The 23,433-nt window shown below is 43.6% G+C and overlaps 1 long non-coding RNA gene across 2 annotated transcripts in view; it reads right to left on the bottom strand.

The window, feature by feature from the left end:
- The window catches only part of LOC113604958 (uncharacterized), a 176,684-nt gene extending 153,966 nt beyond the window's left edge, over positions 1-22,718 (bottom strand). For both annotated transcript variants that reach the window (XR_003427012.2, XR_008289665.1), the window contains exons 1-2: positions 17,764-22,718; positions 13,826-13,929 (exon numbers count right to left, since the gene is read on the bottom strand). This is a non-coding gene — a long non-coding RNA (uncharacterized LOC113604958). The remainder of the gene's footprint in view (positions 1-13,825; positions 13,930-17,763) is intronic.
- Between the last annotated feature and the right edge of the window lie 715 nt (positions 22,719-23,433).

Here is a 23,433-nt window from a genome sequence, read left to right as displayed (position 1 = left end):
AGCAGTGACCCCAGTTTTTGCATTAACTAGCTTTTTAAATTAGACATGTATCTTTCTTGTCCTAAGTTTTAAAAGAGCTTTATCAGGAATGAATGCTTAGTAGATATTTTTCTGAGCCTCTATTGGTATGGTAAGTAAAAATAAAAGTACTGAATATGTGCCAGATACTGTGTTAAGAACATTATAGTTATTATCTCACTTAATCCTCATAAAACCTCTGAGAGAAAGCACAACAGATTATTGGAAGAAGATCACGTGATATGAGTAAACATAAGCAGGCTAAACTCTCTTGATAAAAAGCGGAAGACCTTCTCAGGTCAAGTTAGAAAGTGTAACAATGATAATATGTCACCTGTAAGTGCAACGAAGTAAATGACACAGAAAGGTTAAAGGCAAAAGGATTTTACCCAGATGTATCAGGAAAATGCAAATAAAATTAGAGCAGGATTAGAAGTAACAACATTTAAAGGGGGCAAAAAATATTAAATGAGTAAAGCAATACTTTTCATATTGAAAACTAGTAACAATCGTATAAGTCCTAAATACTTATGTGCTGAATAATTTAATATTTAGGTAATAGTTTTTAAAAACTATTTTAATCACAAAAAGAATGCCAGCAATGAAACTCACCAATGCAAATTTGGGGGAACCAACCCTAAATTTTCACAGAAGAACAAGTTGAATAATGTGCATTGAAAGCCTCTGTGGCCTGATTTCACCAGCAGCTTCACCTCTCCAGGTCAGTGTCGTCCCTGAGATCCTACCTGTGTCACCACAACAGGATTCCCTAGACTCTGCTCCCTCTGACACATGATTCTCCATGGAGCCTTGTTTTCAGCCCAAACCCTATCATGTCTATTTCAGAAATTCTTCAATGTTACAGCATGGATCCCCGGTTTCTAGTGTGCGTGTATACAGGTATTTTTCTAAATGTGTGTATTTCATTAATCAGTTCAGTGGACAATGGGAACCCCCAAACCCTAACCTCTTGTCCAGAAGATTCTGCTTGAAGTACTTTATAAATGTGTTGAGAGAAATATTTTAAAATAAAATAAAAATTAAACAGCTTCTTCAGTGCCTGCTTGCTGCAGACAGAGCAAAAACTCAAGGCTGACCTTGGGATAGTCCGCAGGAAGGTGGGTACCTCTCAGCAGTGCACTTGCCCCAAACCCAGGAGGGACCACAGGAGATTTCAAAGAATGGCAAACTCCCTGATGTCTCCTAGGCCTCAGTTCTGTATCCCAGATGACAGTGGAGTAGACAGTTTAAGGAGGTGTTACAAAGTAGTGATCGAGAACACACACTGGACAATTGTATCACATATTTGAAAAGTTGCTAAGAGAGTAGATCTTAAAAGTTCTCATCGCGAGAAGAAAAATATTTTTGTAACTGTGTGTGGTGATGGATGTTAACTAGATTTGCTGTGGTGATCACTTCACAGTATACACAAATGATGAACTGTTGTATATCTGAAACTAATATAATGGTACACGTCAATTACACACCAATAAAAATTTAGAAAAAAAAAAGAATACACACTCTGAAATCAGGCAGGTCTTGGGCAGATTATTTTGAACCTTAACATCCTTGTGTGTGAAATAGGGAAAACATCTCACAGGGTCTGTTGCAAAGCAAAACAGGAGAATATACACAAAGCACCAAGCAGGGGAGTGCACACTTGATTTTCAATAAATATTACTACTGATACTATTATTGCTGGTGTTATTAATGAGACTAAGGCTTACACGAAAAAAGCTGCTTCCAGTTATTGGAAATACTCCAAATCCAAATATTATTTCATGTCAGAGAAAACACGGTTAATTCAGATGGCTGTGGGTGAGACAAATTCAGAGAGCACTCAACAGCTTTACATTGTTGCAGCTCCTCAAATGTTAAATTGAGCTGGTGACATGGCCCCCTCAGCCAGCCACACACGTGGGACAGCTGCCCATTCACACAGCACTCGCTCACTTGGAACTAGGAGGAGCCGGGTCCTGTCCTCCTCTCCTGTATTCCCCCAGAATTGGGGTCTTAGCGCTGACTGCACACCTCTCTTGCTGACCTTGTGAGAGTCTCTTCTCTTCCAAGGTCAAGTTCAGGAGGCTGGTGAGGATAATCTCCAACACTAACCCCCTGTGACCATTATTCTTTCCTACTGTGACAGTCACTCTACTGCGAAGCTGAATTCCCAAAGGCAGGGGAAGAACCACCTCAGTAAGGAGCCACCTCTCTGGGGCTCACTGGGCCTCTAGTCCAAAGTCCTGTGCTTTTCTGTTTCCTTCCATGAGGGTATCACCTCCTTCTTGCCCATCTCCAATGTGTCCCCAAATGTTGTTTGATTCCATGAATTACAAAGAAGTGCGTTTGGAGACGCTCAAAACAACCCCTTGGGAATATGAAACTAAACTGGGACATTCAAAGGCAAGAGTGTCATTTGCAGTCAAAAAATCATGATAAAAGCATTACAATACTGGAGATTCCCAAGGGTCTGAGGACTACTGAGGCTGGAGAAGCAGGCTCTGAGGTCTGTGCCGGCCAGGGCCAGGAAGCACACACCTTGCACAGTGGGCGGTGAGACAACAGAACCAATAAGACGTTCTCAAATTAGGAGAGGTAAATTTGGAATAGCAGACCAAGTGCCAGCAACTACTGAGCTCTCCAAAACAAATTAGCTCAATTCAATTCTCCTTCATCAGAAGTTGGTTAGTTAGATAGAGTTAATATCATCCCTCCCCCTTTCCATTTCTCCCTCATTGGGAGAGCTGACAGAATCCCAGGAAAACATCCTGGTCCAGCGACTGTGCTAGAAATTAATTTTGGAGACTGAAAGGTTGCCATGACTTGTGTGGGGACACCAATCTAAAATGCTGGGGGTGAGAGGGTGGCTGAGAAACATGGGCTATCTTCCAGGTCGCACGTTCATTCATTCATTTATCCATCCCACCCAGCAACATTTGCAGATGGCCGCATGGCAGGCACGGGGGTGAGGGGCAGCATGAGGGAGGTAGCAAAGATGGCCTGTAGAAGCACCAGGAGAAAAACCACAGGGCCTCACAGGGCACAAAGCACAGTGCCAGGAAAGAAGCAGCAAGGGGGAGAGCATTTCTGGCTGGTGGCGTCCCAGGAACCGGGCTTGGAAAAACGAACAAGGCTTTGATGAGCAGAGAGGAGGAAAGGCCAGTGCTGCTGGAGAACCCAGGCTGCGCAGGCCCAGAAGGCAGGAAACCCCACAGGAGCCAGTGCACTGGGCTCCACTGGGGCCAGCACCCAGGTTTCCTACAGCTTCACTTCACCAGGCCAGGCGCTGACAGGTAATAGTTGTCCCTTGACTGCACCCTGGAATCAGTCAGCCCTCCTCAGTAGTGCAAACACTACTGTGCTGAGTCCTACCTCCAGAAAGTCTACTTAAAGCACTGAACTGGGGGTGTGGCCGGGGCATCAGGACGTGTCACAAGCCGCCCAGGAGCTTCTCATTTTGACCGGGGATGAGAACACCTGCTCCAGGTGAGCCTCACTGCTCCAGGCCCTGGCAAAAACCACGTGGCCTTCACCCAGCCTCCTCTGCACCCCTGAGCAGTCCAAGAGACGACAAGCGGCTCCAGGAAACGTGAAGACCTGTACCCCACACTGGAGGGGCGGGATGGCATGGTGGCTCCTGTCTTGGGGTGCCTCCTGCACACGCTACTTAGTGACTCTGGCAAGTACACACCTCTCTCAAGCTCTGGTCCCCTCCTAGTAACAGCGACCACACAGAAAGAGCAGTGATGGTAGAACACTGGGGTCCCACATCTGTTTGAGAATCTAAAAGCTTCGGATTCTGTCCTGAAAAGAACGTACCTGCCCATACCCAAATGTGAATCCCTTTTCAGAAGTCAGCAGACTCCACAAAGATCCTCCACAGACCGAGGTTAGGCACGCCTCCTGCAAAGGGTTTGAGGCTTGCCTCTCGCTGGCTCCAGAAATTTTGCTCTGGTTAGGGTTTCATTCACGCTCAAGCTCTTCTGAACCTGTTCAGCTCTCTTCAGATCACGAGGTGGGGTGGGGGGAGGGGGGGCGGTTGGCAAGACTGGTTAGGAGCGCTGAGTTTCAACCAGGCTGTGCAACAGATACGTAAACAGAGCAAGGTGAATGCGGAGGCCGCTGCATGGTGAAGAGAATGAGAACCAGATGCCCCAGTTCAGGGAAGAGTGGAGAGAAAGACAGCTGCCCGAGGGGGCTGCTCTGTGGCTTACCCCTAATCAAGGCTCCCAAGGAACAAAACCAGAGGAAGGCAAGACGGGAAATCACCGCCTCGGAAGGACTGGGAGCGGGAAGGTGGAGGTGAGGGAGCGCCGAGGTCAGAGAGAGAAGAAAGGCGGTCTTTTCAGAAGCCTTAAAAGAAGACCTGGGGGAACCGGACAAAACATGTCAGTCAATAGGTATTACTGATTTCCTAGCAGAACAGCAGGCGCCGTGGATCAGCTAAGCAGGAAAGCACCCTCCCTGAGGAGTCATTATATAAATTCCTGTTGTGTCCATAGATGCGGGAGGCACTCATTCAAAAAGAAAATATGTTTTATGAATTTACCAGTGGTGATGTTTCTCCTCCAAGCCCTGCTGATAGCCCAGTACCCAGAGCTCTCCTCTCCGGCTGGGCTCATGTCCTCCGGGCCCTCAACCACATCCTATTTTTGCTGCCCCCACATCCCCTTCCCGAGCTCTTGCTCATATTGTGCACCCTAGAGCTGCCCGACCCTTCCTCTCCTTCCAGATGGATTCTGTGTGTTCCTCAGAGTTCGGTTTTGCTACCTTTCAGGAAGCTGTCTCAGATTCTTTTCATGCACTCTGGGAACACCCAGTTTTTCCATCCTCTGCACTCCTATGATGCTGACTTGTCTGCAACACCCCTCTGGTATTATTTACACACTTCTTTGTCTTATAAATATAACAAAATAAAAAGGAGAGAGGAGGTCACTAACCACAGCTGAGGTTTATAGAAGGAAAGTTGTATTTAATGGTGGTCTCCTCAGCTCCACTGAACATCTTTGGATATACACATTTGGGAGCAAGACACGAGGCAAATTCAGTCACTTTATGTCAGTGTTTGCAAAGATACGGTCCACAGACACCAGTATATGAATCACTTTAATGGCTTATCGAAAAATGCAGAACAAAGTTTTCATACAAGGAAGCAGAATTCTAGAAAGAGAAAGTCTATGAGTTAAAAAAAAAAAAGGCCCTGGGACTTCACAGAAAAGTTGGAAAGGTATTTGGACTTTCATAAGCTAGAATTCCCAAAATGGGAGTTGGGAGCTATGTCAAGCCTAGATCTCAAGGAGCACAAACATCCCAGCTGAGCCTGAGGTGTGCCTTGCCTTTCCTGCACTGGAAGGTAAACCTGTAGCAGTTAAAACTTTCATAGTACACCCCTAGCTCCATGCCCTACACTTAGAAGGTGTTGGGGTGTGTGTGTGTGTATATAATATACATATATATGTATCTGAGTTATGGGAATTGACAGTTTGAGAAGAGTGTAAAATAATAGAGAATTGGTCCAAATACAAGCCACTCAAAACACCGACATCTTGAAAAAGAAAAAAATAAGAAAAATATTCTAAGGTGATTGACCCAATTTTGGAAATTAGTATCTCAGTTTTAAAAAGTTATGCATGGAATATCAACACATATTATATATATAATTGTATATATAATATATATCAGCTTTTATATCTTGATCTATATCTGTATCTATATCTATATATCTATTCCCAGAGAACAGAATAAATTAAAGTGGTCTACTAGAGCATCTCAAATTGTTTTCCATCAATTTACAGGTTCCGTATTTGAGGACTGTGACGTCTTGTTTTGCAAGCAGCATAATTTGGAAATGCTTGCTCATCCTTAAATTTGGAGGTCGATAATTTCCTATTGGATACGTTGACTTTACCAAGTGTCTCAAACTGCCATCAATATATAGATAAGGTCTCAGAGTGAACTACAGTCTGATGTTGTAAGGTCTGGGCTACATTCCAGATGTGGCAGAAGATCACCCCCAGTCAATTTCAGAATTTACATCTGGGTCAAGTGCCTGTGAGTGTTGACACATTGGAGGAGTTGAGCTTTCCATTGGTCAGCAGTGGGTAGTGGTGCCACAGAAATCCATTATGTGCTCCAGCTGTTCAGTACACAGTACAGGGTTCCTGGAATGACCATATGAACCAGATTCAAAGTAAAAGAGCCCCACTGAAGTTCCACCATACCCTCATCCCCATCGCCTGTCACCTAAAGGGATAATGTCAATCCACTGGTTTTGGCCTCTGACACTGTTTGTGTATTAGCCCTACCTCCATATCTACATCACAGATTTCTCTGTCTGTCACATCAGCACTCCAAATCTTTTAATTCAGGACAAAAAGTATAGGAATAGAATTGAATATTGTAATTAAAATTCTTAAAACCACCTAAATAGACACAAACGACATGTAGTCACAGTTCCCTAAACCTTGCTTCAAGGTCATATCAATATCAATATCAAGGTGACATCAACATGTTTATACACAATTCAACTTTCTCAGTTTATATTTACTGCTGACCAACCACCTGTAACGAAAAGAGCTTCTGAGCTGTCAAGAAGACAGGATTCAGTACATGAAAAGTTCACTCTAGAGCTCTCAAGAGGGTGGGGAGAACTTCTGATCCCCCAGAACTTCTTTTTGAGGCAGCACCTGAGTCTCCACTGAAGAGCTGGGAGTTGCCACTCCAGTTTCCCTGTGATCAGCTCCTGTAAGCTCTTAGAGTGACACAATTCATGGCACCTGGTCTTTGTGACCATAGTGTTCATGAGTATTCAGCCATCTATCACTGGGGTGCTGCTCAATTGTTTGAGTGCTGATCCCTTGCCCTAAGATAGTCCAAACATGGTAGTGCAGATTGGAGTGGCAGAGGAGAACCAATATCACAGGGTGTCATGTGCTACAACACACAAATGGACACAATGCTATAGCTTTCATTTTGCCTAAACAAAGGAGGTAAAGTCAGACTGGGTGCTCAGGAACAGGTGATGGAGAGATAGCAAAAGCTGGGGGCACAGCATATGCAAAGGACCAGAGGCCCACAGTGTCACTACAAAGCACCAAAAGAGGAAGAGGGAGAGGAAGTAGAATGAGGGATATGACATCAGAGAGCTTAAGACCCAAATGCTAAGGACCTTAAATGCTAGGCTAATCAATTTGGGCTTCACTTGAAAGCGATGGGGATACACTGAAGGCTTTTGAGTTAAGGAGTATCACAGTCCAATGTGACTTTTAAAAAGATAATACTGATCTCACTGAGGGGTATGGGTAAATTGGAGAGGTGTGGAATCAGAGATAAGAAAATCTGTTACAGGATTTTATTTAAACAGACCAGGAGAGAGGCTGTAAGAATGCATTTGGTTTTGAAAAATACATACAAAATAAATTCAGTTGACTATTGACTAATTGAAATTTGGTGTGTGTGTGTGTGTGTGTGTGTGTGTGTGTGTGTGTGTGACACAGAGAGAGAGAGAGACAAAGAAGACAAAGATCCTAAAGATTCAATATTTGTTGTATTATTAAGCTAAAAAAATATGTGGCCCAAGGCAGCAATGATGAGTAGAAATGGAGTGGATATTGGGTGTGGAGCCTTGGTAGTCCTACTGATGCCACCAGAGAGAAGGAGATTGGGCTCTGGAAATGGAGGTGAGAATCATGGGCAGCCCCACTCTTGATTTTGGCTCAAGTCATGATTTCATGGTTTGTGAGTTCAAGCCCTGCGTTGGGCTCCATGCTGGTGATGTGGTGCCTGCCTGGGATTCTGTGTCTCCCTCTCTCTCACTGCCCCTCCCCCACTCACGTGTGTGTGCTCTCTCTCTCTCTTAGTAATAAATAAATAAAAACTCTTAAAAAAAAAAAAGAGGGCTATAAGGGACACAGCCCTAGGAGGAGACTGATGAGTCAGAAAAGTAGAAAGTGACCCAGGAGAGCAGAGGGGCAGAGACCCAAGGAAAATAAAGGAACAGCAATGGGAAATGCCTCAAGGGTCACCATCATAGGCCACTTCTTCCATTATAGTGACAGTGACATTTGGAGCATGCACCCACCCCCCTCTAAAATAAGACTCAACTTTTGATCTGACTGCAGTGTGACAGGTCTTCCAGGTGTCACCCAGAAGTCAGCTCTAAACAGGCTCTCAGCTGTGGTAGCCGTGGGAGAGAAAGGGACGGTCCCTATCACCTTTCTAAATGTCCACCTTTCTAGGTGGACATAAAGTTAGGGATGTGCTTCATCTAGGATAACCAACTGTTCTGGTTTGCCAGGACACAGGAACCAGGACAGTACAGAAGGATCGCTTCTTTCCGAGCCAATGATAACTATGGGAACCAGAGTCCGAGGGCTGATCGGAGATCAGGTCCCACACACATCGTCTGGACTCCACACAGGGGGAGGCAAGGTCCTTTTGGGGGCAATGGGTCCTCTTCATTTGAAGGGGTCTTGATTCTGGACTTTTCCAAGGCTAAGCAAGAACCCTTCAGGAATTTCCTGGGGCAAATGCCTGGAGCTAACACGTATCCCAGCAGTAAAGATCGCAGAACAAGATGGCCTTTGCCAGTTTCATACCAGCCTCCTGATGATTCCCTGCCCTGTGTAGGTAACCACAGGCTTGGGGTGACAGGGTATTTCTGTACCCTACAGGTCTTATGCACCCTACCTCCCACTGGTTCCCACCTCTCTGCTGCGTCAGCCAGTGTAGACACATCCTTAACCACTCTCATGCCATTGTCTCCACGACCCATCTTGGTTTAGGCTTTTCCTTGCCAGTATGCTCTCTTTACTCTCCCAACGGAACTAGTAATAAGAAACAAGACTGGCGCAATGTAATGTATAACAAATATTTTAGTTCAAAGGAGGTTCTCATCATGTCTGGTTGGTTTGTTAAGGAGGTGGATCCCCGTTCATCTGTCTCCCCATATGATGAAAGTAATTCACAGCTGTAAAACACTGTGGCTCCCTGAATCACAACTTATTTATATTCTGGCCCATGACCATATCTTTCCTTCTCCACCTCCTCCCTGTTGTCATCTCTGCCCTGGTCTTGAGAAGGAGACCTGCCATCAGGCAGGACTTACAAGGAGTTGGTTCTAAGAACATGCCAGTCTCTTGGCTGAATTTCTACAGGCCATTAATTTCCCTGGGCCCATATCCAGAAGGAGGAGGAAAGGGGGACAGGGAGAAGAGAAAGTTCGAGAGCAGTACATGGATCTCATGCTTTCCTACCTCTCCCCACAGTTGAGCAGCATTTAGCACTTTGAAAGGAGAATATCCTGTCTCCTGGCCACTCACTTCTGCCCCTCACTCTGCCCAGCACCCTGCAGCTGGGACGGGTAGCAAACAGGGGCATTCTCCTCTGGGCAGAGTATAATCTGGGAAAGGGAAGGAGGGCAGCTCTCTCCCAGTACAGGAGATTCATCCAGACCTTACTCCCCCAAGTGTTTATTCTTCTTTCTGACCCCACAGAGAAAAAAAATCAATTTTAAAATACCAATTAAAAATCCCTTCTCCCAGTGCGTATTTGGTTACAGTAGTCTACATCATGCTCCCCTCCTTACAGATGTGTAATTTCCCTGAAAGCAGAGTTGTCCAGAAGTGAAATATTAAATAATTCAAACCTAAAATGTTCCAGAGGTAGAGCAAAGAGGGCCGGGTGTGTGTAAGTAACATACGATGTAGAACCAGGAAAAACACACACACGCACACAAAGCATGCGCAGTGCACTTTTGTGACTGCTAAAACTATAACATCTGGAATGCCATTCTGGAAACCTTCCAGATGTTTTCCATGAGGAACACTTTGTAAAAATTGTTAGCCTTCTAGGCATTTGTGAATTTTGTAAGGAGAGTACACTCCCAGGCCCACATAGGAGCAAATATGGGATTATAAAGTGCTAAATGCTTTTCACAACTGTATAAGCAATAATGCGCTTTGGGTAAATATTCAGGGAAAATTATTTTTACAGACTAAGTGAATGGATATGTTCCAATCTGCAATTAGATTTGTATTTCAGAGAAATCAAGGAATGCAGGACAGCTCGTCTTAAGGCAGCCTGCCTGGGAGCCAAAGCTCCTAACCTGGGCAACATCACACATCCTGGTCATTAATTTCTTCGTTTGTAGTCATTCCAACACTGGAAGAGGCTAACGTAGTTTCATAGCTTGTTATATTTATCTTCCTTCCCGAGGATTTTTATACTGCATTTTATAAATCCGGCTTCAATTTATGTGTAAGCCCCATAATCATTAGCTTAATGTTGAAAGAAAAAGAAAGAAAGAAAGAAAGAAAGAAAGAAAGAAAGAAAGAAAGAAAGAAAGAAAGAAAGGGAAAGAAAAAGAGAAAGAAAGAAAGAAAGAAAGAAAGAAAGAAAGAAAGAAAGAAAGAAAGAGTGAGCTTGCGAAGAAAAAAACCCACTCCAACAACAATGCTTGGGAAGCCCTTGGAAGAATTGTTAGTTTTTTAAATGCATAATATATAAACATCTTAAAAGAATACCCAGCGTCTCTTTTGAAATCAGAAATTATGTGAAGCAAGGAAAGAATCATAAAAGCTTATTGATTTCCTGAACCCACTGAGTAAAAGTATTTTTAAACCATGATTCACATAAGGGATACATTTGACACATCAAGAGAAACTGGAAACCAGGCTCCATGCAGCCACATCAGATACTGCTCTGAGCCGAGTTTGTTTACCATTACAAAGTGAAAAGAAATTTGCTTTTCCTCCCCTGCTCCCTTTCCCTTGAGGATGGCGATTTTTATTGATTTTGTCCTTCTTTATAAAAAAAAAGTCAAAGTTAAATGTCCATGATAAACTAATCAGAAGCCCTGACGTTTCTGCATATTGCTGCTGTCCATCCTATGTGGGCCTTGACCCCAAACCCAGAGACAGAGTTCCTGAGGTATTTTTGTTTTGAGATCCTAACGGTTTCCACTTCCTCAAAAAAAAAAAAAAAATCCATCAACTGCGATCTGCAAGATACTCCCAGAAAAGATCTGGAAAGGCAGAGCCTTTCAGTAAATAGGGGAGATGTCTGACCTGGAGGCCATGAGAGGACAGGCCCAGCAGACTTCCAGAGGGCTGTGGGAACTTTAGCACAGGATGATGGTCTTCCCCCTGCCTGCCACTTCTTTGTCTCTTTCATTTGAACTCCTCCTCATCACCTGCATGGCATCTCCACCAGGAGAGCTTTTTGGGGGCAATAGTAAGTCAATAGTAAAATGGAGATGCACAGCCCAACAAGGCAGAAGAAAGTAGGAGCATCTTCCATTTGTTTATTCCATAGAGTCCTGGTGAGCCAGCACTGGGGTCTCGGTGTCTCACTGGGACTCCCTCATTCCTACGTCTATTGAAACTCAAAGGAGAAAGAGACACACTGCCACATTTTGCTGTTGACACTCCCAGTGACACAGACACTTTCTCAGGTGGTTGGTTTCGAAACACCATGCTTCGCACAGGTTACCCTCAGCTCTCGGTTGCTGGTACGTGAAAAGAACAGAAAGCTAAGGATATCCCAACTCTACTTCAGGACTGCTTCAAAGACAAAGGAAAAGAAATGAGAAATGGGAAAATGCCCAACGAATCAGAAAATATCGCAAGGTCAACCCACCTGGTATAAATCAGCGTGCACAGTTCCAGAGGGTCGCATAGAAACCTCACGCTCAGGTGTAATTTGCCCATCCCGAAGTATTTTTCCTAGTAGTGCCAAATGCCATAATGCTCTCTGTCAGTGATTTGAAATTATTCTATAAGCTACATATCGGGTACACTATTGTTAATGAAATGCACACAAGATGATGAACAACTTCCTTTTCCTGCTGGAGCCCCAGCTGCAAGCAGTGCCTGGATCCTTCGTGCTGTAAATCAGCCCTTTGTACTCCAGGAGGATTCAATGAGCTGCAGGTGTGGGCTTGTGGAAGGCCGCCTGGGATTAGGTAGCAGCATTTGATATGAGATCCCAAGCAGCACTGGCAATCTACACGCCACATGCGGCCACAGGCTTTGGAGAAAGCAAAGGGAAAACGCTGATGAAATGTGGCACGGGACCATGGAATGCAATGTCAAACTTTCACATCTGCAGGACAAGAAAGAGAGTTCCTAATTTTACAGTGATGATGTCATTGAGAATTCATGACAGTGGAAATGATGGGCCAAGGTTTGCAAACTTAACCACTTAGGAGGTTGCTAACCAAAGGTTGAGCTTTTCAAGGGACAGTGTGGGTTTAAATGTCGTGCTGCTTTGCCTTCCTGGCCTGAGGCATCACCGGTGTGTGTGTGTGTGTGTGTGTGTGTGTGTACACACATGTGTGTGTGAACATGTGTGCACACATCTGCACACAGGCGCTAGAGAGATGGGACAGGAAAAGAAGTTTTATTTGAGAGGTGATGCTTTGCACAGGCATATAAAGCTAATGTTTTGCATGCCAAATGTGTCCTTAAAAATATACTGTCTCTGTGTAATTCAGCATAAAACACTGCTAGCTGTCCTTAATAACAATATATTTTTTAAAGATTGATTTCAGACACTCTAGAAAGTCACCAGCCAAAAAAAACCATCATAATTGCACACTTTCCCCTCAATGTTAACTACCGAGAAGCTCTTCTTTTCAAATATTTTCTTCTTACTTGGGGCTGAAGAGACGTGCAAATAAGTCTGGTTTTGTTATTAGCATGCTGATAAAATATATATTGAAGAAAACATATCTTTAATTTTTTAAGAGTCTGTTTTTCATTAGCTTATCTTGATAGTTTAAGTTAATCATTATTTTCAACCATATATGATTTAGATATTATGTCATTAATTCATGTATAGTCCATCTGAGTAATGATTGTGGTTTTCTACTTTACAAATTCATCTACTTCACCAAGAAACCAAGAGAGTCAAATTCCATGCAACATCTGGTTTCCATTGAATGTAATTGCCATTTGCAGAGTTATAATCATGTGTTATTGTAAGGACCACGGTGTCAATCACTTCCCTAATGGGGAAAATTCAATGCCTAAATACCTGGGAGAACAAGAAGCTGACTTAAACAGGTGCATTCAGACACTGGGTTTTAAGTAGAATTCTAGCCTACCCATTTAAATAAATCATTTTAAGGAGAAACAATATTCTTTCCATCCCCTGTAGCAAGGGAAAGCATAATACCCAGGGCCTCAATCTCCCATGCTCAGTTCCAGTACTATATCACATTTAATCTTTTTTAAAATGTACAAATATGTCCGTATCGTACTGACTCCTCATGTGGCGTGCACTTGGTGGGAACCCCTCAAGGCCAGGCAGGAGTTTTGAAGACTTTCTGGGGACGAGGACATCTTCTGTTCTTCCTGCCTTACATGAACTCAGTCATCTCTTTTATAACGCAAACAGGCTAAGCTCGATGTGAAGAAAATATTAAGGGCTCAAAACTACCAAGGTTATTATAGTCCTTTCTAGCCCAAGGGGTTTTTGCTGGGATAATCACATAAGAGGTTAAAAAATCATGAGGCGCTGTGTTCTCATGTGCAATATGTAAGCACTTTATGGCAAAAAGTGAATCACATCTCCGTGACCTCAATCCCCATTGTGTTCCTAAGCCAAGCCTTGTTTGAACTGGTAAACGTTTGGCCACTTCACTGAGAGAACATTTCCGAAGGCAAAAATAACATGCCAGGAATTGTGCTGGACATTAAGGATGCAAAGATGAATAAGACAGAATCTAGAGCACAGGTAACATGGTAACATGCAGTAGAAATGGGCCCATGTGTCATGGCAGCAGAGCAGGGTCATTTTATCCCACCTGATTGAGGAGGATCAGGGAGTCCAAGAAGATGTCCTGGAGGAGGTAAGAGCTGAGCCAGGTCTTAAAGGATAAGCAGGAGTGGAAGGCTTCCTGTATGTGAGCTGTAATAAAGACATGTGATTTTAGCTGCTGCTAATGAAATGTTTATGGGAATAAACTTCATGATTCAATACAAACACTGTATAAAGGTAATTTACAATCCCTTTCAGTTCATTCATTCACATACTTATGCAGAGGCTAGTTACTAACCTACTCACTGAACCTACTCTTCTCATGCATAAGGACTTAGGATGCAGAACAGAAGCAGTTTCTATTATTTTTGGCATTATCGTTACCATAAAACCATCTTAGGTCTGAGGAACACTCTGCAATCCACAAAAGACTTTCGAAGACGTTTTATTTTCTTATTATAATAGGGAAGGAAGCGCAAACAACAGATGAACTCCATTGCAATTCACAGATCTTAAAAGGTCACGGGTGAAGAAAGGCCTAGAACCCGGGTCTTTAACTTCCATTCTAAGACTAATTGGCTTAAAACGTGCAGCCTCACCTCGATGAGGAGGTAGGAAGGGAAACCTTAGCACCTGGCCCATCGTTGATGTTCGCCGCAACTGAACAGATGAACACATTCCCAGCTCTTAATTAGACATGCATATGGAGAAGGCTCGTATACAGAAACTCCAAACCAGAGCTGACATTCTGCACCATTTCTACTGGGGTCTATCATGCGCTTCGAGACCATAGTGACGGCACTGTTACTCTCACGCTTTTCCTTCTTTTCAAGCAACTAGTCGAAGGGTTCCACATCCCCTGAGGCACTTCCAGACTCTCAGCTGGTGAGATAACCCAGAAATGCTTGCAGGGATGGCCTGATGAGGCAAGCTGCAATGAATGAGTGCTTGTAAATAAACATGAGGATAATTAATAAGTGGCAATGTCAATAAAATAAAATAACTTCCAAAACAGGAAGGTAAGGATTAGAGAGCCAGTGTAAGTGAGTGGCACTGGATCAAGACCAGGGATCCTGGCCCATGGGTTGTTTGTTTAGCCCCTATGAGCCCCGGGTGTTATCATCTGCTCAGCCCCTCCCCCCACACCCCAAAAGCTTGTTGCAAGAATCGACAGAAATATCTAATATAAAGCTGTGCAAATTATAAATAGTGAGCAAATTCAAGGAAGTTGTCATTATCCCTGACAAATTGAGAGGTGCTTCCCTTTCCACCCAAGGCTGCCAGATACTGGTTTATAGTAATAACATCTGTCCAGCGGAGGCCCCACTGAAGATCATAAGACCCACGGAGGCAGGAAGCCGGTTTCTAGATTCTCTGAAGTGCAGATGAGGGCTCTTTCTCCGAAAACTCCCGTTGCTTGTTTGGTTTTAGTTTTTAGTTTCTTTTTTGTTTGTTTGTTTCTTTCTTTGTTTAGGAGAGAGATAATGACTGAATTCCGAGGGACTTTAAGGCTCCTTGAGTCTACAGCTTCCAGAATGCCCAGGTGCTGGCTATAACTCGCAGAGTCCCATACTGCGACATGGCAGAGCACGTGACATTCAGAAGATTCCCCCGGCATTGTATCCCAGAGCTTCTCAGAAGGCAGCCAGTGGGAGCCTTTTCAGCCTCAGGATTAACGACTGGCCCTCTTTGTTGGAATTGCTGGGAGAATCCGTGCTCAAACACGCGTGTGCACATGACGGCAGTTCACAACAGGTAATGGCACGGATAACAAAAGGCCTCTTGAAGGCACTCGGTCCCCAGAAATTCCTCAGAGGATAAAAGAAGGCAAAGTGACAGACAGTTATATCAGTGTCACCTGCGGAAAAGAATCTCCTCCAGGATTAGTTGTCAGGACAGCTGACGATCAGCTCCAAGGCACACCAATCATCAGTTGTGGGGGACGTAGGTTAAGTTCCTGGCCTTTTCTTGGCCTCAACTTGCAGACCAATACAATGGGGGCAATATTTCTTGCTGTTGTACTTTATGGGATAATTATAATAATTAAATATGAAAATTAATCATAAACTCCAAAGTGTTATATTCATTATAGTCAGTAGATCAACAAATGTGTATATACAACATGCCCTATCACCAAGCATTCACAGATGGCTCTACACCGTATAATAAGAGCTGATGTTTACTGCACACTTGCCACATGCTTGCACTGTGCCCAGCTGGTCACAGGTTTTCACCCGTCTAATTCTCACAACGGACCGATGTGGGCACCACTACTGTCTCATATTATCCAGGCCCAGGTTGCTTATGTAAAAAGTAGCACAGCTCACAAATAGTACAGCCGGGTTTGGACCCAGGAAATCAGCTCCAGCGCCCGTGTCCTCAACCACTATGCTATATGCCCTCTCCTGTATACAGGACTAGACACACAACCACATGCATTTTTAAACTCTCTGTCTTGAAACAACTTCAGACCTATGGAAAAGTTGCAAGAATAGTACAAAGATTTTCCTAAATATTTTTCACCAAGATTCGCCAAATGTTAACACATTAGCATATTTGCTTTATCATTCTCCCCCCCATACATTCACGTATTTACATTTTTCTAAACCCCTGGAGAGTTAAGTTGTAGACATGAGGCCTCTTTATGTCTAAATACCTCTGTACATTTCCTACAAACAAGGACATTCCCTTATACAACTCCAATATAATTACTACAATCAGAAGTTAACATTGGTACCATATTATGGCCTGCATTACAGATCGTATTCACGTTCGGCTAATTATCTCAGTAGTATCCTTTATAACAACAGCTTTGTGGGTGTTTTTTTTTTCTTAATTTTTTTGCCCCAGATCCCATTGAGGATCACATGTTGCCTGACCTTCACATTTTTTAAGGCAACTGAATTCAGTCTTTTCTTGTGTTTTCCCCTGATTAGATTCAGGTTATGCATTTTTGGCCAGCATACCACAGAAGTGATGATGTGTCCTTCTCGGTGCATCATATCAGGAAGCATATGATATCTATTTGTCCCATTACTGGTGATGTAAAAACACATATATTTTTAAACCATAGCCCTTACCCCGTAACACATCTCCCCAGCTGCCCAGGGAGCTCCCTAAGGGTGGGGCAGGGCCTGATTCGTGTGCGCATTCTCCACCACACCCTGCATGGGCTATATACTCAGTCTGTGCTCAGTTTTCTCATTTCTGACTCAGTCTTTCCTGGTGATTCTTTCATGGTCACTCCCTATAACGACAGAGTCAAGGACCAGCCTACCTGTTTCCTCCTTCATTCATTCTACAGGTGAACTCAATTTAAGGAGCACCTTTTCCAAGTCAGGCCCTGACCCAGATGCTGGGGAATACGGGGATACACGAAATACAGCCCTGTGGCCCTCGGGAGATGGCACTTGCCCACACAATCACCAGGAGGAAGACAATGACACATTCACCCCTCCTCCACCGGCGAGCTCTCTCCCTCCCTCCTCTCGTCCCTATCCTTCACCTCCGCAGTCACACCTTCTTTCCCAAAAATCAGGGTCCTGCTATTGTGTCATGAATCACTCAGAATCAAGTGTCAGAAGCTTCTAATAAGTTAATGTGTTTCCTTCCTGATTGCATGTTTGGTATTATCAGCAATTTCTCAGAAACGAGATCTTACCCAAAGAAGAGATTTCTTGTGGTGAGAACGCCAGGAGGGAAGAAGGTTTCTGGCCAGCAGTGCCATTCACGACACCCCATGCCTCATACCATAGTGGGTGTCCCCTGCCTTATTGTTCTGTGAGCATGACCCCTATAAAGAACTCAGCCCCCAATCACCCTGTGGGATGGAGAGGTCCCAATATAGACATCATGCCTGTGCTCTCCAAGGAACAGCTGAATAAGTCAGAAAAGGAGGAAATGGGACCGACACCATCTTTATGCCACCAAAAATGTCTTTGGTTTGTCCCTTGGACTTAATTAGAAAATGCAGAATCAAATCACCTATTCATTTGTTGAAAAGCTGGTCCTGTAAAGTGCCACGCTCAAGGTGATCCAGGGAGGATGCAAGAAAATCATGCTCCTGCCCTTTTGGAGTTAGCCAGCACATGCAGTAGGCATCCAGCAAACCTATCAACATGTCACTGCCCACCGATATGTCATAATAGCCTTTGACAAGTGCACATGTTACCGTCCACTCAAGAGCTGGTGATTAAAGAGAAAAAGCAACACAAAGTGCTGCTTTCAAAGAAAGTGGTCTTACTCTCTGGGGGCGGGGCACATGCTGAGCCCCCAGCAGCTGTGCAGACAGACAGGAGGCCGGACCAGAAGGGTTAAGAGCACGGGCTCTGGAGTTCAAGGGCCTGGACTGTGGTGCCAGCTCTAACGCTTGCAAGCTGGGGACTGCAGATAAATTATTTAGCTGAGCTAGCTAAATTGCCCTCCCTGTAAAACTCCAGTCTTAACAAAACCTTTCTCATAATGTTCTGAGGACTGAGCTAGATAATTCTCTAAGTTGTCTAGCTGTGCTACCAGACAGATAATAAATCCTCAAGAACTGATAGCTATACTTGGATGCCTTAGGCTTTCTGGGGCTGGGGGCCTCAGTATAATGTGTATCTACTCCACCTCTACGTGGGCCCCGCATTTCTAAACAACAGGGCAGCAAGGGGAAATCTTCTATAAAACTCTACTGATATGTTTTTATAGAAGCCTATGAAAATCTGTATAAATTCTGTATATCTATAGAATATTCTAGATATCTATAGACATTTGAAATTTCTATATCAAAGATGGGGGAGGGGGCAATGCTCCCTGATGTCAAAGGTCCCAAAGGAATCCTCCTGAAGAGCTCCCTTTACAAGGTGCTACAAACTTCCAGAAGATAAGTACCCAGGACTCTGCTGGAATCTCTGTGCCCTTCACTGCTAAAAAGGAATCTCTCTGCCTCTGTATTCGAACTTTAGTAATGGAGGCAACTTTGTCGCTTTTTTCCTCCACCTTATGCATTTGGTACTTTCTAAAAAGTTTGTATCTTGCCTCTTTTACACTTGTTTCTAGGTAGCTTTCTTTTCTTTTTTTCTTTTTTGTTAATTTTTTTTTTTTAACATTTGTTTCTGACAGACTGAGAGTGACCAGGGGAGGCGCAGAGAGAGAGGGAGACACAGAATCCAAAGCAGGCTCCAGGCTCTGAGCTGTCAGCACTGAGCCCACCACGGGGCTTGAACCCATGAAGCGTGAGATTGTGACCTGAGTCAAAGTCAGACACTTAACTGACTGAGCCACCCAGGCGCCCCGTAGGTAGCTTTATTTTCAATTGTTAGTGTATCTTTTGACTTCTGACATTTCTTCACGTTTTAACTTCTATCTAAACTTACATGTACTGAGGTCACTTTTACTTTTGGCCTCTCAGCTTTTCAGGTTTACTTTTTATACTGTTGTTTCTCCAAATCTCTTCATATTTGTTTACTTATATTTTTGTTTTGCCAAAATTTCTTAACTTTTATTATCTTTATTTGAACCATGTTTGGATCTTCTCTTTTTATAATAATGCTATTTTTAAGTATTCCAACATTACATTTCTTATCGTTCTAAATGTAAAATCTGTCTTCCCTCTCTTACTTGATTCCTTAAGTCTTTCATTTCTACAGTTTCTGGATTTTACCATTTGCCCTGTGGTTTTTACCTCCTTTAAACAGTTTGATGTTCTCATTGACCGAGAACATCAGGCAGAAATCTTCACCTTGTTGGAGGGGTCACAGTCATATTCCAGAATGATTCAGTATCTTTGTCCCATCTGCTTCCCCCACAGCTGTCCCTCTGGAGCCCCTTAATTGGATTTCTGGCAATTTTTAAGTCAGTAATAAAAATTTTAAGTCATAATCTAAGTAGTGTGTGAAAACCTCAAGTTTAAATCCCTTCTTCAGAACAACAGTGAATCTAGTCTGGCGTTCATCACACACAGCTTACTCCTCCCATGTTAGAGGGGGTCACAGCCCAGCCTGGAATCACCCCTAGCCAACTCTGGGAAATCCAGTGAGCCAGGTGAGCGGTGAGCTACCCACCAGACAGGAGTGCTGAGAAAAGAGCGGGTTCCTGAATCTTTCTTGTCCTTGCTGCCAGACCAAGCGCCCCAGTCAGAGGGCTCTGACTGCTCTGGAAAGTTTTGGCACAGCCTGAAACCCCAGAGGAGAATACACTCGCCTGGAGGAAGGCCATTCTGGCTCAGGGACTAGATATTATAACTTTGTCTCCATCTCAAAATAGAAACACCAGTTCCAATACGGACTGAAATTGGGCAGGACGGGATATGCCTTGTCTAAGTCACCACTCGCTGCATGCAAATGATCGATCGGAGTAGCAAATGCAAGCAATTGAAAGAATTATTTTAATCTGAACAACGTTTTTTAAGGCTTTCAATACCCTTTCACATTCCCTATTTCATATAATCCTCGTAGGGGAAGAGTGAACTCAAACGATCAATTAATAGACCCAAGGACTCATGGTTAGTGGCAGGTTCAGAACTGGAAGCCATGTGTCCTGCCCCTTTCCCAGACTTCTTCCCCCATCAGAATACCTGTTACCGTTACTCAGCAAGAACGTCCACCCCAAAAGAGGAATGTGTCTGTCTGCACAGTATTATCTGCGGGGCCAGGGCCCACCCGGTGACTGGCTGCTGAAATCATTTTCTTGCTTAAGGAGAGATCAGGGGGCACAGTGACTTTGCATTCTCAAAGGCAACTAACAGTAGATTCTTCCTGGAGAGTAGAGCTGACAAAGGCAAGGGCAACAAGGGAGAATATGGGGACTGAACCCCACTGTGATATGGAGATATCAAGCAAGCCTGGGAATATAGAAGCCAAATAGCGCCCTTCCACCCACCAAAGGTCTCCCCACCAAGCTCTTCTGCCCATCAGAACCTGACTCCTGTTGCTTATAACGCTCCATGATGAGCCGCAGCTTTTATATTTCAGTGTACTTAATTTTCCAAACCTGGCCTTTAAACAATATACCTGTGTCCTGTATCAGAGGCAAAACTTTGCCTCGGGGCTCCAGGTCACTGAACATGTATAACGTTGATTGAAACATTTTGTGGAACAAACAAATTAACTTCCTGACTGAAAAATACAACCTTGCTTATTACCAACGAGTAAATCCCAAATGTGAAATTTATCTCTAATAGTCTATCAGGAAAAAAAAATCTGAACTCAATACCCTTTTGCCTATTGAATATCACTAATCCTGTGCAATCCCTCTTCGGTAACCTCACTTGTCTGCAGGCTGACTCAAGCTTGTTAAAACTAACCCATTTTTCTTCTATGAAAGATGTAATCAGTAGTAAGGAAACTAGAACTTCGAGGATCCTGCTAATCAATCTACGTTCCACAAATGAAAACACTCCCCAATTGGTAATTAGTTTTCAATGATGAAGTAATTAAATATTTCACTCCAAATTCCCTCTGCTCCACATCTGCGGCTTTGTGAATGTTGCATTTTCCAAGCCCCTGTGTGCAATCTTGCTTTATTTATGGCGGGGCCTTTATAAGTTTTCTGAAATACTATTGAAACCACACAAAGGCACGGGGAGACCTGACAAGTTAAGTGTTGAACTTGATTACACAGTCAAGCCAGGTAAAGCAGAGACACCTGATCCGCACTTGGCCTAGCGTTATCAAGAAAACATGATTATATAGTTCAGGATAGTTTTAAGAGTTCAAGACAGACAAGTGGAAGCCAAATGTTCTCTTATTTAACCTTGACGAGGAGCTTTGGGGAATGAGAGACGAGCCTGAGTTTTCCAAACATATGTCTGTCTCCATTTGCTCCCACCCTACTGGCTCTTCTGGTCTTCTACTACAGAGATGCAGCATTTAGAGCTAATGCAGGAGTGAAAAATGCCAATGCCGCATCAATTCAAAAGTGCACTTTTAGTTACCTGACCAAGGTGGAGTAAGATTATGTCACTAAAGTCCATTTTTTAAAACTTAACATTTCATCAAATAATCGGCTATTGTAAATATGCATGTCAGAAGTTGAAACCGAAAGTTTTTGTGAAGAAATGTTTAGTCTTTCTCTTCATATGCTTGGTCAGCTGTCAACTGGTTACTAGAAGGTGGCAGGAGAGGATCTGGAATGAGGAGTGTCCCCTCTCCATCCTCAAGCCTCCAGGGCCAGATGCACTGGTTGGATGAAATTCCCCGTCCTGTCTCAAATTCACACTCCACCCACTTACCTCTGGAAAATTGCCATTAGCAACAGGTAATCATGCGCGTTTTCAAGGTTTCCCATCATGATTTAAACACCTCAAGTTTTATCATTTTCAACAGCAGCCACAATTTCCTGTCCCTAAGGAATTCTCAGCTCAGCAGGTTTGGGGGAAGGAAGAGCAGCCTCAAATGAAGACGTGCTCTTTCAGACGGTCAGGGAGAATCTAAGTAATGTGCTTTGTCCCAGGGGAAATTCTAACTAACCAGGTAGAGAACAAATGAGGACGGGTGAGATGAGCAGCCCATCTCCATAAAGAAAAAAAAAACAGAGTTTAAGAGCCAGTAGCAGCACAGAGTTAGTGGAAAGAGTCTCAGACTGGGTATCAGAAAGCCTGGATTTTAATCCTGGATCTAGCACTCAACAGCCACATAACCTGATAGCAAAAAGGGGACTGGTTTTAGGTTCTTCCAGGTCCTTCTCACACTGACATGCTGTATTTTCAGGAAGTTCAGCGATTCCTGATCATTGGCAAGGAATCCCTGACAGCATTCTCCCCTAAGTCCCATGACAGCCTATTTTAAGGTACAGCGTAAAGAGTCCAGGGGCACTTGGGTAGCTCAGTTGGCTAAGCATCCGACTTTTGGTTTCAGCTCAGGTCATGATCTCATGGTCTGTGAATTCAAGCACCACTTTGGTCTCTGCACTGACAGTGCAGAGCCTGCTTGGGATTCTCTCTCTTCCCGGCTCTCTGCCCTTCCCCCACCCATGCTGTCTCTCTAAATAAATAAATAAATAAATAAATAATAAAATACATAAATGTAAAGAGTCGGCACTGAAGCTCTTCTCCTTAACAGAAGGATGACCTAATACAGGTCTCTTGACCCAGCGATTTCTTCATCTGCAAGTGAGATGTGAAAGTTTCATGAGAAACTTAGGATCAGTGAGATAAAGTATGTGCAGACACTTTATAAACAGCAAAGACCCATACAAATACTTGTCTTTTTTTTTCTATCTTATCAAATGTAACTGTCGTAAAATCCATTGTCCACTAGGCTACCTGCCTATCTAGCCAGCAAGCCTGGTGTTAATAGTAGGAGACAAGGTGAACCCCAAGGCCTGATTTGGGGTGATCTTGTGGGTCATTTGACATATGATTTATAAATGATGTGAGAAAAGAAGCCTAGAGACAGGCCTTGTCTTTCATTTGTAGGAATATGCATTTAACTTCTGAAAAATGAGTCCAGCACCTCTTGAATCAAGGACAGGAAAGAAAAAAAAAAAAACCCACATTCTATGAATATATTGGAGGGGAAGTTTCAGGAAATGGAATTTAATATACGCTTCTATCTGCAATGGAAAGTGGAGATTTGCAGGACTTAAAAATGTTTTGAACAATTCATGATGAAATGTTATTACATAATTTTTTCAAATTCTCTGAGGGGCACCTGGGTGGCTCAGTTAAGCAGC

Source organism: Acinonyx jubatus, chromosome A3 (assembly GCF_027475565.1).
Source record: "Acinonyx jubatus isolate Ajub_Pintada_27869175 chromosome A3, VMU_Ajub_asm_v1.0, whole genome shotgun sequence".
NCBI lineage: Eukaryota > Metazoa > Chordata > Mammalia > Carnivora > Felidae > Acinonyx > Acinonyx jubatus.
Note: the sequence above shows the minus strand (reverse complement) of the source record. Positions and strands in the feature narration are given on the sequence as shown.